Here is a 19,829-nt window from a genome sequence, read left to right on the forward strand (position 1 = left end):
TTGAGGTAGTCGTCCATTAGGCGCTCCCACTCGAGATACTCCTCGGGTTCTTGAGTCCCATACAAAGGAATCTCGTGGTCAGTGTCGAGGTCGTAATAGCTCATGGAAGTCGTGGACTTGAGTTTGGGGAGCTTCTCTTGAGCGTAGTCTTGGGGTGCTTGTTGGCGAAGATGCCGTATATACGTAGGCGAAGATGCCTTGAAGTCGCTTGGAGAAGATGCCAAGGGAGATGGTGAAGTCGTTGAGCGGTTGTTCGTGTTGAGCTCTGAAGGAAATATGCCCTAGAGGCAATAATAAAGTTATTATTTATTTCCTTATATCATGATAAATGTTTATTATTCATGCTAGAATTGTATTAACCGGAAACATAATACATGTGTGAATACATAGACAAACAGAGTGTCACTAGTATGCCTCTACTTGACTAGCTCGTTGATCAAAGATGGTTATGTTTCCTAGCCATAGACATGAGTTGTCATTTGATTAACAGGATCACATCATTAGGAGAATGATGTGATTGACTTGACCCATTCCGTTAGCTTAGCACTTGATCGTTTAGTATGTTGCTATTGCTTTCTTCATGACGTATACATGTTCCTATGACTATGAGATTATGCAACTCCCGTTTACCGGAGGAACACTTTGTGTGCTACCAAACGTCACAACGTAACTGGGTGATTATAAAGGTGCTCTACAGGTGTCTCCGAAGGTACTTGTTGAGTTGGCGTATTTCGAGATTAGGATTTGTCACTCCGATTGTCGGAGAGGTATCTCTGGGCCCACTCGGTAATACACATCACTATAAGCCTTGCAAGCATTGTAACTAATGAGTTAGTTGCGGGATGATGTATTATGGGACGAGTAAAGAGACTTGCCGGTAACGAAATTGAACTAGGTATTGAGATACCGATGATCGAATCTCGGGCAAGTAACATACCGATGACAAAGGGAACAACGTATGTTGTTATGCGGTTTGACCGATAAAGATCTTCGTAGAATATGTAGGAGCCGAGCATCCAAGTTCCGCTATTGGTTATTGACCGGAGACATGTCTCGGTCATGTCTACATTGTTCTCGAACCCGTAGGGTCCGCACGCTTAAAGTTCGGTGACGATCGGTATTATGAGTTTTAGTGTTTTGATGTACCGAAGGTAGTTCGAAGTCCCGGATATGATCACGGACATGACGAGGAGTCTCGAAATGGTCAAGAGGTAAAGATCGATATATTGGACGACTATGTTTGGACACCGGAAGGGTTCCGGGAGGTTTCGGGCATATACCGGAGTTCCGGGGGGTTGCCGGAACCTCCTGGGGAGTTAATTGGGCCACATGGGCCTTAGTGGGAGAAGAGGAGGGGCAGCCAGGGCAGCCGCGCCCCCCTCCCCCTCTAGTCCGAATTGGACAAGGAGGGGGGCGCCCCCCTTTTTTCCTTCTCTTCCTCTCCCCCTTCCTTCCCTTCTCTACTCCTACTTGGTAGGGGGGAGTCCTACTCCCGGTGGGAGTAGGACTCCTCATGGGGCGCGCCTAGGGAGGCCCGCCTCCTCCCCCTCCTCCACTCCTTTATATACGGGGAGAGGGGCACCCCTTGGAGACACTACAATTGATCATTGATCTCTTAGCCGTGTGCGGTGCCCCCTCCACCATAATCCACCTCGATAATATTGTAGCGGTGCTTAGGCGAAGCCCTGCGTCGTTAGCATCATCATCACCGTCATCACGCCGTCATGCTGACGAAACTCTCTGGCGAAGCTCTGCGGGATCGGAGTTCACGGGACGTCATCGAGTTGAACGTGTGCTGAACTCGGAGGTGACGTACGTTCGGTACTTGGATCGGTCGGATCGTGAAGACGTACAACTACATCAACCGCGTGGTGCTAACGCTTCCGCTTTTGGTCTACGAGGGTACGTGGACACACTCTCCCCTCTCGTTGCTATGCATCACCATGATCCTGTGTGTGCGTAGGAATTTTTTTGAAATTACTACGTTCCCTAACAGTGACATCCGAGCCTGGTTTTATGCGTAGATGTTATATGCACCAGTAGAACACAAGTGAGTTGTGGGCGATACAAGTCATACTGCTTACCAGCTTGTCACACTTTGGTTCGGCGGTATTGTTGGATGAAGCGGCCTGGACCGACATTACGCATACGCTTATGCGAGACTGGTTCTACCGACATGCTTTGCATACTGGTGGCTGGCGGGTGTCAGTTTCTCCAACTTTAGTTGAATCGAGTGTGGTTACGCCCAGTCCTTGAGAAGGTTAAAACAACACTAACTTGACAAACTATCATTGTGGTTTTGATGCGTAGGTAAGAACGGTTCTTGCTTAGCTTGTAGTAGCCACGTAAAACTTGCAACAACAATGTAGAGGACGTCTAACTTGTTTTTGCAGGGCATGTTGTGATGTGATATGGTCAAGACATGATACTATATTTTATTGTATGAGATGATCATGTTTGTAACCGAGTTATCGGCAACTGGCAGGAGCCATATGGTTGTCGCTTTATTGTATGCAATGCAATCGCTCTGTAATTGCTTTACTTTATCACTAAGCGGTAGCGATAGTCGTAGAAGCAATAGTTGGCGAGACAAAAACGATACTACGATGGAGATCAAGGTGTCGCGCCGGTGACGATGGTGATCATGACGGTGCTTCGGAGATGGAGATCACAAGCACAAGATGATGATGGCCATATCATATCACTTATATTGATTGCATGTGATGTTTATCTTTTATGCATCTTATTTTGCTTAGATCGACGGTAGCATTATAAGATGATCTCTCACTAAATTTCAAGGTATAAGTGCTCTCCCTGAGTATGCACCGTTGCGAAAGTTCTTCGTGCTGAGACACCATGTGATGATCGGGTGTGATAAGCTCTACGTTCAAATACAACGGGTGCAAGACAGTTTTGCACACGCGGAATACTCAGGTTAAACTTGACGAGCATAGCATATGCAGATATGGCCTCAAAACACTGAGACCGAAAGGTCGAGCGTGGATCATATAGAAGATATGATCAACATAGTGATGTTCACCATTGAAAACTAGTCCGTCTCATGTGATGATCGGACATGGTTTAGTTGATATGGATCACGTGATCGCTTAGATGATTAGAGGGATGTCTATCTAAGTGGGAGTTCTTTAATAATTTGATTAACTGAACTTTAATTTATCATGAACTTAGTACCTGATAGTATTTTGCATGTCTATGTTGTTGTAGATAGATGGTCCATGCTGTTGTTCCGTTGAATTTTAATGCGTTCCTTGAGAAAGCAAAGTTGAAAGATGATGGTAGAAATTACACGGACTAGGTCCGTAACTTGAGGATTATCACCATTGATGCACAGAAGAATTACGTCCTGGAAGCACCGCTAGGTGCCAAACCTGCTGCAGGAGCAACACCAGATGTTATGAACGTCTGGCAGAGCAAAGCTGATGACTACTCGATAGTTCAGTGTGCCATGCTTTACAGCTTAGAACCGGGACTTCAACGACGTTTTGAACGTCATGGAGCATATGAGATGTTCCAGGAGTTGAAGTTAATATTTCAAGCAAATGCCCGGATTGAGAGATATGAAGTCTCCAATAAGTTCTACAGCTGCATGCGAGATGGTTATTCATTTAAATCAGAGAATAATGGTTGTTCTATTTATATGAATAATGTCTTTTATGGTTATGCACCCTTGAAGAGTGGTCTATTTTTAATGAATCTCGATAGTAGTGATACACATATTCATAATATTGAAGCCAAAAGATGCAGAGTTAATAATGACAGTGCAAGTTATTTGTGGCACTGCCGTTTAGGTCATATCGGTGTAAAGCGCATGAATAAACTCCATTCCGATGGACTTTTGGAATCACTTGATTATGAATCACTTGGTACTTGTGAACCATGCCTCATGGGCAAGATGACTAAAATGCCGTTCTCCGGAACTATGGAGCGAGCAACAGATTTGTTGGAAATCATACATACTGATGTATGTGGTCCAATGAATGTTGATGCTTGCGGCGGGTATCGTTTTTTCTCACCGTCACAGATGATTTGAGCAGATATGGGTATATCTACTTAACGAAACATAAGTCTGAAACATTTGAAAAGTTCAAAGAATTTCAGAGTGAAGTAGAAAATCATCGTAACAAGAAAATGAAGTTTCTACGATCTGATTGTGGAGGAGAATATTTGAGTTACAAGTTTGGTCTTCATTTGAAACAATACGTAATAGTTTCGCAACTCACGCCACCCGGAACACCACAGCGTAATGGTGTGTCCGAACGTCGTAACCGTACTTTACTAGATATGGTGCGATCTATGATGTCTCTTACTGATTTACCGCTATCATTTTGGGGTTATGCTTTAGAGACGACTGCATTCACGTTAAATAGGGCACCATCTAAATCCGTTGAGACGACGCCTTATGAACTATGGTTTGGCAATAAACCAAAGTTGTCGTTTCTTAAAGTATGGGGCTGCGATGCTTATGTGAAAAAGCTTCAACCTGATAAGCTCAAACCCAAATAGGAGAAATGTGTCTTCATAGAATACCCAAAGGAGACTGTTGGGTACACCTTCTATCACAGATCCGAAGGCAAGACTTCTGTTGCTAAATTTGGATCCTTTCTAGAGAAGGAGTTTCTCTCGAAAGAAGTGAGTGGGAGGAAAGTAGAACTTGATGAGGTAACTGTACCTGCTCCCTTATTGGAAAGTAGTTCATCACAGAAACCGGTTCCTGTGACACCTACACCAATTAGTGAGGAAGTTAATGATGATGATCATGAAACTACAGATCAAGTTACTACCGAACCTCGTAGGTTAACCAGAGTAAGATCCGCACTAGAGTGGTACGGTAATCCTGTTCTGGAGGTCATGTTACTAGACCATGACGAACCTACGAACTATGAGGAAGCGATGATGAGCCCAGATTCCGCAAAATGGCTTGAGGCCATGAAATCTGAGATGGGATCCATGTATGAGAACAAAGTATGGACTTTGGTTGACTTGCCGGATGATCGGCAAGCCATCAAAAATAAATGGATCTTCAAGAAGAAGACAGACGCTGATGGTAATGTTACTATCTACAATGCTCGACTTGTTGCGAAAGGTTTTCGACAAGTTCAAGGAGTTGACTACGATGAGACCTTCTCACCCGTAGCGATGCTTAAGTCCGTCCGAATCATGTTAGCAATTGCCGCATTTTATGATTATGAAATTTGGCAGATGGATGTAAAGACTGCATTCCTGAATGGATTTCTAGAAGAAGAGTTGTATATGATGCAACCTGAAGGTTTTATCGATCCAAGGGTGCTAACAAAGTATGCAAGCTCCAGCGATCCATTTATGGACTGGTGCAAGCCTCTCGGAGTTGGAATAAACGTTTTGATAGTGTGATCAAAGCATATGGTTTTATACAGACTTTTGGAGAAGCCAGTATTTACAAGAAAGTGAGTGGGAGCTCTGTAGCATTTCTAATATTATATGTGGATGACATATTGTTGATTGGAAATGATGTAGAATTTCTGGATAGCATAAAAGGATACTTGAATAAGAGTTTTTCAATGAAAGACCTCGGTGAAGCTGCTTACATATTGGGCATCAAGATCTATAGAGATAGATCAAGATGCTTAATTGGACTTTCACAAAGCACATACCTTGACAAAGTTTTGTAGAAGTTCAAAATGGATCAGGCAAAGAAATGGTTCTTGCCTGTGTTACAAGGTGTGAAGTTGAGTAAGACTCAATGCCCGACCACTGCAGAAGATAGAGAGAAAATGAAAGATGTTCCCTATGCTTTATCCATAGGCTCTATCATGCATGCAATGCTGTGTACGAGACCTGATGTGTGCCTTGCTATTAGTTTAGCAGGGAGGTAAGAAAGTAATCCAGGAGTGGATCACTGGACAGCGGTCAAAAACATCCTGAAATACCTGAAAAGGACTAAGGATATGTTTCTCGTTTATGGGGGTAACAAAGAACTCATCGTAAATGGTTACGTTGATGCAAGCTTTGACACTGATCCGGACGATTCTAAATCGCAAACCGGATACGTATTTATATTGAACGGTGGAGCTGTCAGTTGGAGCAGTTCTAAACAAAGCGTCGTGGCGGGATCTACATGTGAAGCGGAGTACATTGCTGCTTCAGAAGCAGTGAATGAACGTGTCTGGATGAAGGAGTTCATATCCGATCTAGGTGTCATACCTAGTGCATCGGGTCCAATGAAAATCTTTTGTGACAATACTGGTGCAATTGCCTTGGCAAAGGAATCCAGATTTCACAAGAGAACCAAGCACATCAAGAGACACTTCAACTCCATCCGGGATCAAGTCCAGGTGAGAGACATAGAGATTTGCAAGATACATACGGATCTGAATGTTGCAGACCCGTTGACTAAGCCTCTTCCACGAGCAAAACATGATCAACACCAAGGCTCCATGGGTGTTAGAATCTTTACTGTGTAATCTAGATTATTGACTCTAGTGCAAGTGGGAGACTAAAGGAAATATGCCCTAGAGGCAATAATAAAGTTATTATTTATTTCCTTATATCATGAAAAAAAATTATTATTCATGCTAGAATTGTATTAACCGGAAACATAATACATGTGTGAATACATAGACAAACAGAGTGTCACGAGTATGCCTCTACTTGACTAGCTCGTTGATAAAAGATGGTTATGTTTCCTAGCCATAGACATGAGTTGTCATTTGATTAACAGGATCACATCATTAGGAGAATGATGTGATTGACTTGACTCATTCCGTTAGCTTAGCACTTGATCGTTTAGTATGTTGCTATTGCTTTCTTCATGACTTATACATGTTCCTATGACTATGAGATTATGCAACTCCCGTTTACCAGAGGAAAACTTTGTGTGCTACCAAACGTCACAACATAACTGGGTGATTATAAAGGTGCTCTACAAGTGTCTCCGAAGGTACTTGTTGAGTTGGCGTATTTCGAGATTAGGATTTGTCACTCCGATTGTCGGAGAGGTGTCTCTGGGCCCACTCGGTAATACACATCACTATAAGCCTTGCAAGCATTGTAACTAATGAGTTAGTTGCGGGATGATGTATTATGGGATGAGTAAAGAGACTTGCCGGTAACGAAATTGAACTAGGTATTGAGATACCGACGATCGAATCTCGGGCAAGTAACATACCGATGACAAAGGGAACAACGTATGTTATTATGCGAATTGACCAATAAAGATCTTCGTAGAATATGTAGGAGCCAATGTGAGCATCCAAGTTCCGCTATTGGTTATTGACCGGAGACGTGTCTCGGTCATGTCTACATTGTTCTCGAACCTGTAGGGTCCGCACGCTTAAAGTTCGGTGACGATCGGTATTATGAGTTTTAGTGTTTTGATGTACCGAAGGTAGTTCGGAGTCCCGGATATGATCACGGACATGACGAGGAGTCTCGAAATGGTCGAGAGGTAAAGATCGACATATTGGACGACTATGTTTGGACACCGGAAGGGTTCCGGGAGGTTTCGGGCATATACCGGAGTTCCGGGGGGTCACCGGAACCCCCCGGGGAGTTAATTGGGCCTCATGGGCCTTAGTGGGAGAAGAGGAGGGGTAGCCAGGGCAGCCGCGTGCCCCTCCCCCTCTAGTCCAAAATGGACAAGGAGGGGGGCGGCGCCCCCCTTTTTCCTCCTCTTCCTCTCTCCCTTCCTTCCCTTCTCCTACTCCTACTTGGAAGGGGGGAGTCCTACTTCCGGTGGGAGTAGGACTCCTCATGGGGCGCGCCTAGGGAAGCCGGCCTCCTCCCCCTCCTCCACTCCTTTATATACGGGGAGAGGGGCACCCCTTGGAGACACAACAATTGATCATTGATCTCTTAGCTGTGTGCGGTGCCCCCCTCCACCATAATCCACCTTGATAATATTGTAGCGGTGCTTAGACGAAGCCCTGCGACGGTAGCATCATCATCACCGTCATCACGCCGTCGTGCTGACGAAAATCTCCGGTGAAGCTCTGCTGGATCGGAGCTCGTGGGACGTCATCGAGTTGAACGTGTGCTGAACTCGGAGGTGCCGTACGTTCGGTACTTGGATCGGTCGGATCGTGAAGACGTATGACTACGTCAACCACATTTTGCTAACGCTCCCGCTTTCGGTCTACGAGAGTACGTGGACACACTCTCCCCTCTCGTTGCTATGCATCACTATGATCCTGTGTGTGCATAGGATTTTTTTTTGAAATTACTACGTTCCCTAACAAGCTCTTGACCTTCACGTTCTTGTTGGTGATGGTGTCGATGCCGATGTGATCTTGCCGGAGATGGTAGCTTGGAAGCATGTTCACTAGAGCGTCTTCTCGAGGATGAGGAAGATCTCTTGTAGGACTTGTTGAGGGCCTTGATCTCCTCCATTTGAGCATTCATCTTGGCATTGGTGGAGTTTTTCATGGCATCGGACTCGTCGTTGTTGTTGTAGACCGAGGGTGAAATGCCTTGCCTATCCATCACAAGACTCGAGTAGAGGTGAGTAGGAAATGAGATAAACAATACCAAGTTACATTTTCCCAAAGTTGAGGATATATCCTGTTTCACTCAATGTGAGATGAAAGAATAGTGGAATTGGTACCGGACTTGTTCACTCACACCTATCAAGTAAAGCTTATGGAGTGGCTCGGTGAGGATAGGGGCATAAAAATTTGATGGAAAATGTTAGCAAGAGTCAATAATGTTGAAAGAGATTCACAAATTCGCAAGTGAAACAAGTAGACCAATAGCAAAGAATGGCAGATGGGAACGCACACACGGATAGATAAATGGGGCCGTGCAACCAAGGGATGAGCACAAAATGTGGAATCCACGGAAAACGCTCGTGTTGCACAACTCAAGAGAGACGCTAGCACGATTGCTCAATAGGCGGATACGACACTTGTGCACAACCTATAAGATGCAAAGATATATCAACTTTCTATCCCAAGTATGCTATATATGTATAGTTCCCGGTGTTTGATCCAAGATGATCGGATATGAAAATCTTATGTGCAATGTGGGATGATGCTATGGCACTTGCTTACAAGCTTCTTTGCTCTTTCTCTTTTGCTTAAAAGCTTTATTCTTTTTTTATATGGCCACAATGCGAAATGCACAAACCAAGATAGCAATTGTGTATGTGCGGGAACAATCTTGTGACACAAGGGATGATATGATGATACCAATATGATATGGTATGTATGCAATGGAAGGGTGGATCACTAATGTGCACAAGTAACGTTGCCGGCAATACTCAAATGGCTAGTCTCGATAGGCAAGTAACGCAAAATGGGCTAGGGGGTTAACAATGAATGGCAAGGGGAATATACAATGATGTCGTCGAGGTTACCGTCCTTGTCGATGATGAGAGGCGGTGTTGTCGATGTGGACCCGTTCCTAATTAGGCGAAACACCTTAGGAAACAGAAAAACCGCGAACTCAAAATCTCCAAAGGCAAACGTCAAATGGTGGTAGCAGGAATGTGGTGGTGGTTGCGGAAATGCAATGATGGGTTTTGCGAGTAGGAAATGCGGGGGTGGAGTGTTATTGGGTTATGTGAGTCAGAGTTGAAGGTCACTGTCCCTAAGTAGCCGAAACACCTTAGGAGACACAACTCACAACTCAAACAAAATTGGGTTATGTTGGGGGGAGTGTATGGTGGGCAAGACTATGCGGAAGTGGTGGTGGTGGTTGATGAAGAAGCAACCATCCCTAAGTAGCCAAAACACCTTAGGAGACTCGAATCACTACTCAAGCAACCACATATGCAATGGGGATCAAGATGGGTTAGGTTGCAGAAGTCAGTGGTGGTAATGCGGATGGTATGGTGGAGGGCCTAGGCAAACATGCCAAATTTCAGAAAATATGATGGAGTCAAATAATGGTGGTGGTATTTTTGTGGGAAGGGGGATGCCAATAGCTTCAAAACGAGCTAAAGAACGTCAAAAACGGACTCCGGATGAATTAGTTATGGACAAAACAAAAATTCAGCACAGTCAGTTTCAGGGTTAGCCAGACATCCGGGAGGAGGTCCGGATGATCTGGGCTTGGTCTGGATAATCCGGGTTCGTCAGCTCCGGTTCTGTTGTTCGGGTGCGTGGGTTATCCGGACGTCCGGGGGGGCGTCCAGCTGATCCGGGGGATGTCCGGATGATCCGGGAGAAGGTCCGGATGATCCAGGCAGGTCAAACTGCTCGGGATTTCCTCTCGGGGACGAATTTTTGGGCGGAAATGGGGTGATTTTCGGGGCAAATTTGAGGAGATTTTGTGGATGGAAGGTGGGGAAACTTGGGGAGATGCTAGATCCACTCGAAACCAAGCAAATCCATGGATCAAAATCAACAAAACATCATCAAACCAACAAATCACAAAAAAAAAATTGGGGCTATTTTTGGTGGGGATTTTCAAATAGGACGAAATCAAGCAAAAGAAGGCCAGAAAACGGTGGGGGGGGGGCTCCGAAATCGTGATCAACGTGGCTCATGATACCAAGATGATGTAGGGTGGAACCCTATACGGCCGATCTCTCACGAAAGGAGCGGATCCCAACTAAGAACACGATGAACACAGGGAAGAACGGAGAGAAATCACGGGGGGAAACATTCAAGAACAAGTCTAATCACACATCCACTAGACAATCAAACACACAAGATCCACAAGGTACATGAACAACAAAGGGAAAGATACAAGGTAAAGTTCATCTCCATGAGGAGGTCTTGATGATATCCCGTAGGATCTTCTCACATGCTCACATGGAGGTCTTGAACTCCATGGGAGTGGTAGTCTCTCTCTCTCAAGAGTAGAGGTAGGTAGGAGCAAAGCTCACATACAAATGAGCTATCACTTTGCTAACCCTATAAAGGAGGTGGAGGAGGTCTATTTATAGTCTAAGCCACGAAGGGGTAAGTGAGGGGGCGGAATGGGTACATGGGCCTCGGCCCGAGTCATGCACGCAGGCAAGGCCGGATGATCCGGACGGCGTCCCGGATGATCCGCGCGTCGGGGTTCCGGATGATCCGGACGGAGTCCCGGATGATCCGGCTTCAGGTGAAACCTTCGGGTGTCTTCGGCGTAGATAGCCGGACGATCCGGGGAAGGGTCCGGATGATCCGGCTGAGCCCGGATGATCCGGACGGCGGTCCGGATGTCCGGCCTGGCTCCAGCAGCTGCTCCGTCTTCTTCTTCTCCTTTCTTCCGTCTTCTCTTCCGTGCTTCCCTCACGGACGGTGTAGTCGTTCCTTAGCGCTTGCACTCCTCCTCGACATCCGTGAAGCTCCGACAATACCTATGCATGCACACAGGAGGAGTGTCAAGTAGTATACCATCCTCGAGAGGGTCAAGTGAACACGTGTAAAGGAGATGATTCACCTTTGTGTATGTGAAGTAGATGTCGCACGTGTCACTTGCCAAATGGACTCTTGACATGGTGATGTCCGTAGGATGCTGCGCATCAGACCGGCTATACACAAGTCCCTGAAAATTCATTTTGGGTAAGTCAATTTTCTGAGCCATTAGATTGAGATCTGACAACTGTCCTTCTTTCTTCCTCCTACAAAATCGACTTGCCCAAGTTTTAAATGCAGTCAACTTACATATAGCTATTGCGTTGTAGTATTACTTCTGATTTTTGCGGACACAGGCTCTGTTATAACTTGTTCTTCCATGTGGAGCTGAACTGAACCACGGTCCTAGCAACCCGCAAGGGCAAAAGTAACCTAATTGCTTAAAAACACAGCTGCGCTTTTTCGTTGTCTCGAGCGCACGCTTTTATCCCCCGTGTCTCTCCCTCACGTGGTCCTAATGGATAGTGAAAATAAAACCAACCCAAGGGGCCCACGAAGAGGACTTGACGTGTAGGAAAAACACATGTACTGAAAAAAACACTTTTGATACGTGTTTGTCACAGTAGGTCACGTTTTCTGTCATGCATATACATTCATGACGATTTTGTGACAGAATCAAGATAGTCAAATCTGTGCTATCGTAGAAGTGTTCCACGACAATACCAAAATTATCATCACGGAAGTGTCCACCTCTATAACGATCAATGGCGCATCATGGAAGTGCTTTCATCAAGGGTAACTGACACGTGTCATTCACCGTAACGGGTCGCCGTTAAGCTATCAGGTTCGGTTTTAGATCCAATAACTCGTTAACAGCAACAACCAATGGCGATTTTCCACATATAAAAATCTCATTGGCCGAAGGAACCACGTGTCAACTCCATGCTTAGACAGATGTCATCCAGCCAATTGATGGGACGCGCCTATGATACATCGACATGTGGCTCGGCCCAACACTGGTCCATTTAGGTCAAAAGGCTGGCCCGTTTGACTTGGTCAAAAGGTAGCGGATCCGGTCACGAAAGCCTATTAACGGCTTGTTCGCATATAGCCCATTTACAGCCCACTAACTCGCGACCCGTTATGGCCTATCCAAATTAGGCCCAACAGCGTCATCTGGGCCCTCCAATATGATTCTAGCCAGTCGTAACTTCCAACCCATGTATGGCCCATGACGTCTTTCGGCCCATATGAGGCCCTTTGTAAATCAGGGCCCTTTAACGACCCGTGGTGAAACTGACCCATAATAAACAGTGAATCGCTTTACACCCATTAACGACCCATTATTACGTTGGGCCGCTTCCATCTCATGTTACCTTTCGGCCGTCTAAGGGCCCATTTATTCCTGGGCTCATTTCCAGCATACGATTACTTACGATCTGTTACTGGCATGTTCCGCTGATGGGCCAAATTCAGCCCGTGGTTACAGTCGGCCCGTTAATTTGGGCTGTTTTTATAGCGTCATCTAATACTACCCATTAACGAGACCTTATGCATGTCGATAGAATTAAGCCGTTATACATACCTGCCTATTAATGGCCTGTTATGGTCGGCCCATAAACATATGATTCCCATTCTAGACCGTTTACGGCCCACATTGCGGACCACTATTGGTCCACAAATAGTACAACCCATGTTTGACCAATCAATCATACGGCCCATAGAAGACCCATTGATTCTACGGCCCGTAGACGACCCATGGATCATTGATACGTCCATTTTGCATCATGCTTTTATATCGATATTTATTGCATTATGGGCTATTATTACACGTTATGTCACAATACTTATGCCTATTCTCTCTTATTTTACAAGGTTTACATGAAGAAGGAGAATGTCGGCAGTTGGAATTCTCGGGTGGAAAAGGAGCAAATATTAGAGACCTATTCTGCACAACTCCAAAAGTCCTGAAACTCCAGGGAAGTTATTTTTGGAATTAATAGAAAATACTGAGCGAAGAAAGTACCAGAGGGGGGCCACCCACCATCCACGAGGGTGGGGGGCGCGCCCCCTGCCTCGTGGCCCCCCTGGCAGGCCTCCGGTGCCCATCTTTTGCTATATGAAGTCTTTTACCCTGGAAAAAATCATAAGCAAGCTTTCGGGAAGAAACTCCGCCGCCACAAGGCGGAACCTTAGCGGAACCAATCTAGGTCTCCGACATAGCTGTTCTGCCGGGGAAACTTCCCTCCGGGAGGGGGAAATAATCTCCATCGTCATCACCAACGATCCTCTCCTCGGGAGGGGGTCAATCTCCATCAACATCTTCACCAGCACCATCTCCTCTAAAACCCTAGTTCATCTCTTGTATCCAATCTTTGTCCCAAAGCCTCAGATTGGTACTTGTGGGTTGCTAGTAGTGTTGATTACTCCTTGTAGTTGATGCTAGTTGGTTTATTTGGTGGAAGATCATATGTTCAGATCCTTTATGTATATTAATACCCCTCTGATTATGAACATGAATATGATTTGTGAGTAGTTACGTTTGTTCCTGAGGACATGGGAGAAGTCTTGCTATAAGTAGTCATGTGAATTTGGTATTCGTTCGATATTTTGATGAAATGTATGTTGTCTCTCCTCTAGTGGTGTTATGTGAACGTTGACTACATAACACTTCACCATTGTATGGGCCTAGAGGAAGGCATTGGGAAGTAATAAGAAGATGATGGGTTGCTAGAGTGACATAAGCTTAAACCCTAGTTTATAGTTGCTTCGTAAGGGGCTGATTTGGATCCATATGTTTCATGCTATGGTTAGGTTTACCTTAATACTTCTTTTGTAGTTGCGGATGCTTGCAATAGGGTTTAATCATAAGTGGGATACTTGTCCAAGAAAGGGCAGTACCCAAGCACCGGTCCACCCACATACCAAATTATCAAAGTAACGAACGCGAATCATATGAGCGTGATGAAAACTAGCTTAACGATAATTCCCATGTGTCCTCTGGAGCGTTTTCCTTCATATAAGAGTTTGTCCAGGCTTGTCCTTTGCTACAAAAAGGATTGGGCCATATTGCTGCACCTTATTTACTTTTATTACTTGTTGCCCGCTACAAATTACCTTATCACAAAACTATCTGTTACCGACAATCTCAGTGCTTGCAGAGAATACCTTACTGAAAACCGCTTATCATTTCCTTCTGCTCCTCTTTGGGTTTGACACTCTTACTTATCGAAAGGACTATGATAGATCCCCTATACTTGTGGGTCATCAAGACTCTTTTCTGGCGCCGTTGCCGGGGAGTGAAGTGCCTTTGGTAGGTGGAATTTTGTAAGGAAAATTTTATATAGTGTGCTGAAATTTACTGTCACTTGTTACTATGGAACATAATCCTTTGAGGAGCTTGTTCGGGGTATCTTCACCCCGACCAGTAGAGCAAAGAGTTGCTCCTCAACCTACTGAATGTACTGAAATGTTTACTTTGAAATTCCTTTGGGTATGATAGAGAAACTGCTAGCTAATCCTTTTACAGGAGATCGGACATTACATCCCGATTTGCACCTAATCTATGTGGATGAAGTTTGTGGATTATTTAAGCTTGCAGGTATGCCCGAGGATGTTATCAAGAAGAAGGTCTTCCCTTTATCTTTGAAGGGAAAGGCATTGACATGGTTTAGGCTATGTGATGATATGGGATCATGGAACTACAACCGATTGAAATTGGAATTTCATCAGAAGTTTTATCCTATGCATCTTGTTCATCGTGATCGCAATTATATATATAATTTTTGGCCTCCCGAAGGAGAAAGCATCGCACAAGCTTGGGGGAGGCTTAAGTCAATGTTATATTCATGCCCCAATCATGAGCTCTCAAGGGAAATTATTCTTCAAAAAATTTATGCTCGGCTTTCTCTCAATAATCGCTCCATGCTCGATACTTCTTGTACTGGCTCTTTTATGATGAAGACTATTGAATTCAAATGGGATTTATTGGAAAGAATTAAACACAACTCTGAAGATTGGGATCTCGACGAAGGTAAGGAGTCAGGTATAACACCTAAGTTTGATTGTGTTAAATCTTTTATGGATACCGATGTTTTCCGTGAATTTAGCACTAAATATGGACTTGACTCTGAGATATTAGCTTCTTTTTGAGAATCCTTTGCTACTCATGTTGATCTCCCTAAGGAGAAGTGGTTTAAATATAATCCTCCCATTGAAGTAAAGGTAGTTGCACCTATTAAAGTTGAAGAAAAGACTATCACTTATAATGATCCTGTTGTTCCTACTGCTTATATTGAGAAACCACATTTCCCTGTTAGAATAAAGGATCATGCTAAAGCTTCAACTGTGGTCAACAAAAGTAATATTAGGACACCCAAACCCCCTGAGAAAATTGAAGTTGAACCTAGTATTGCTATGGTTAAAGATCACTTGGCTTATAATATTGATGGGCATGTCATTTACTTCTGCAATGAAGCTGCTAGAATTGCTAGACCTGATACTAAAAATAAACATAGACCTGTTGTAGACATGCTTGTTATCTCTGTTAAAATAGGAGATCATTGCTATCATGGCTTATGTGATATGGGTGCTAGTGCAAGTGCAATACCTCATTCCTTATACAAAGAAATTATGCATGATATTGCACCTGCTGAGTTAGAGGAAATTGATGTTACAATTAAGCTTGCCAATAGAGACACTATTTCACCAGTTGGATTGTTAGAGATGTTGAAGTCTTGTGTGGCAAAGTTAAATATCCTACTGATTTTCTTGTTCTTGGTTCCCCACAAGATGACTTCTGTCCCATCATATTTGGTAGACCCTTCTTGAATACTGTTAATGCTAGGATAGACTGCGAAAAGGATGTTGTTACTATTGGTTTGGGGGATATGTCTCATGAGTTTAACTTTGCTAAATTTCGTAGACAACCCCGTGATGAGGAATTGCCTTGTAAAGATGAAATTATTGGCCTTGCTTCTATTGCCGTGCCTCCTAATGATCCTTTAGAACAGTATTTGCTAGACCATGAAAATGATATGTTTATGAATGAAAGAAGGGAAATAGATGAAGTATTCTTTAAACAGGGACCTATTTTGAAACACAACTTGCCTGTTGAAATCCTAGGGAATCCTCCTCCACCCAAGGGTGATCCCGTGTTTGAGCTTAAACGATTACATGATACTCTTAAATATGCTTATCTTGATGAGAAAAAGATATATCATGTTATTATTAGTGCTAACCTTTCAGAGCATGAAGAAAAGAAATTATTGAAAACTCTGAAGAAGCACCGTGCTGCTATTGGATATACTCTTGATGATCTTAAGGGCATTAGTCCCACTCTATGCCAGCACAAAATAAAATTGGAGAAAGATGCTAAACCAGTTGTTGATCACCAACAACGGTTAAATCCTAAGATGAAAGAAGTGGTAAGGAAAGAAATACTAAAGCTTCTGGAGGCAGGTATAATTTATCCCGTTGCTGATAGTCAGTGGGTAAGTCCTGTCCATTGTGTCCCTAAGAAGGGAGGTATTTGTTGGAAATATGCCCTAGAGGCAATAATAAATGGTTATTATTATATTTCTTTTGTTCATGATAATTGTCTATTGTTCATGCTATAATTGTGTTATCCGAAAATCGTAATACATGTGTGAATACATAGACCACAACGTGTCCCTAGTAAGCCTCTAGTTGACTAGCTCATTGATCAACAGATAGTCATGGTTTCCTGACTATGGACATTGGATGTCATTGATAACGGGATCACATCATTAGGAGAATGATGTGATGGACAAGACCCAATCCTAAGCATAGCATAAAAGATCGTGTAGTTCGTTTGCTAGAGCTTTTCCAATGTCAAGTATCTTTTCCTTAGACCATGAGATCGTGTAACTCCCGGATGCCGTAGGAGTGCTTTGGGTGTACCCAACGTCACAACGTAATTGGGTGACTATAAAGGTACACTACGAGTATCTCTAAAAGTGTCTGTTGGGTTGACACGGATCGAGACTGGGATTTGTCACTCCGTATGACGGAGAGGTATCTCTGGGCCCACTCGGTAATGCATCATCATAATGAGCTCAATGTGACTAAGGAGTTAGCCACGGATCATGCATTACAGTACGAGTAAAGTGACTTGCCGGTAACGAGATTGAACAAGGTATTGGGATACCGACGATCGAATCTCGGGCAAGTGACGTACCGATTGACAAAGGGAATTGTATACGGGATTGATTGAATCCTCGACATCATGGTTCATCCGATGAGATCATCGTGGAACATGTGGGAGCCAACATGGGTATCCAGATCCCGCTGTTGGTTATTGACCGGAGAGGCGTCTCGGTCATGTCTGCATGTCTCCCGAACCCGTAGGGTCTACACACTTATGGTTCGGTGACGCTAGGGTTGTAGAGATATTAGTATGCGGAAACCCAAAAGTTGTTCGGAGTCCCGGATGAGATCCCGGACGTCACGAGGAGTTCCGGAATGGTCCGGAGGTGAAGAATTATATATGGGAAGTCCAGTTTCGGCCACCGGGAAAGTTTCGGGGGTTATCAGTATTGTACCGGGACCACCGGAAGGGTCCCGGGGGTCCACCGGGTGGGGCCACCTATCCCGGAGGGCCCCATGGGCTGAAGTGGGAAAGGAACCAGCCCTTAGTGGGCTGTGGCGCCCCCTTGGGCCTCCCCCTGCGCCTAGGGTTGGAAACCCTGGGGGTGGGGGGCGCCCCACTTGGCTTGGGGGGGAAGCCACCCCCCTTCCCCCTTGGCCGCCGCCCCCCCTTGGAGATCTGATCTCCCAGGGCCGGCGCCCCCCCAGGGGTCCCTATATATAGTGGGGGAGGGAGGGCAGCAGCACCACAGCCCCTGGCGCCTCCCTCTCCCCCTGCAACACCTTTCCCTCTCGCAGAAGCTTGGCGAAGCCCTGCCGAGATCCCCGCTACTTCCACCACCACGCCGTCGTGCTGCTGGATCTCCATCAACCTCTCCTTCCCCCTTGCTGGATCAAGAAGGAGGAGACGTCGCTGCTCCGTACATGTGTTGAACGCGGAGGTGCCGTCCGTTCGGCACTCGGTCATCGGTGATTTGGATCACGGCGAGTACGACTCCATCGACCCCGTTCATTGGAACGCTTCCGCTCGCAATCTACAAGGGTATGTAGATGCACTCCTTTCCCCTCGTTGCTAGTATACTCCATAGATGGATCTTGGTGATGCGTAGGAAATTTTAAAATTCTGCTACGATCCCCAACAGTGGCATCATGAGCCAGGCCTATGCGTAGTTACTATGCATGAGTAGAACACAAAGCAGTTGTGGGCGTAGATGTTGCCAATTCTTCTTGCCGCTACTAGTCTTATCTTGTTTCGGCGGTATTGTGGGATGAAGCGGCCCGGACCGACCTTACACGTACGCTTACGTGAGACAGGTTCCACCGACTGACATGCACTAGTTGCATAAGGTGGCTAGCGGGTGTCTGTCTCTCCCACTTTAGTCGGAACGGATTCGATGAAAAGGGTCCTTATGAAGGGTAAATAGAAATTGGCATATCACGTTGTGGTTTTACGTAGGTAAGAAACGTTCTTGCTAGAAACCTATACAAGCCACGTAAAAACTTTCAACAACAATTAGAGGACGTCTAACTTGTTTTTGCAGCATGTGCTATGTGATGTGATATGGCCAGAAGATGTGATGAATGATATATGCGATGTATGAGATTGATCATATTCTTGTAATAGGAATCACGACTTGCATGTCGATGAGTATGACAACCGGCAGGAGCCATAGGAGTTGTCTTTATTTTTTGTATGACCTGCGTGTCATTGAATAACGCCATGTAAATTACTTTACTTTATTTCTAAACGCGTTAGCCATAGAAGTAGAAGTAATCGTTGGCGTCACAACTTCATGAAGACACAATGATGGAGATCATGATGATGGAGATCATGGTGTCATGCCGGTGACGAAGATGATCATGGTGCCCCGAAGACGGAGATCAAAGGAGCAAAATGATATTGGCCATATCATGTCACTATTTGATTGCATGTGATGTTTATCATGTTTTGCATCTTATTTGCTTAGAACGACGGTAGTAAGTAAGATGATCCCTTATAATAATTTCAAGAAAGTGTTCCCCCTAACTGTGCACCGTTGCGAAGGTTCGTTGTTTCGAAGCACCACGTGATGATCGGGTGTGATAGATTCTAACGTTCGCATACAACAGGTGTTGACGAGCCTAGCATGTACAGACATGGCCTCGGAACACACGCAATACACTTAGGTTGACTTGACGAGCCTAGCATGTACAGACATGGCCTCGGAACACGGAGGACCGAAAGGTCGAGCATGAGTCGTATAGAAGATACGATCAACATGGAGATGTTCACCGATCTTGACTAGTCCGTCTCACGTGATGATCGGACACGGCCTAGTTAACTCGGATCATGTTTCACTTAGATGACTAGAGGGATGTCTATCTGAGTGGGAGTTCATTGAATAATTTGATTATATGAACTTAATTATCATGAACTTAGTCTAAAATCTTTACAATATG

Source organism: Triticum aestivum, chromosome 6D (genome assembly GCF_018294505.1).
Source record: "Triticum aestivum cultivar Chinese Spring chromosome 6D, IWGSC CS RefSeq v2.1, whole genome shotgun sequence".
NCBI lineage: Eukaryota > Viridiplantae > Streptophyta > Magnoliopsida > Poales > Poaceae > Triticum > Triticum aestivum.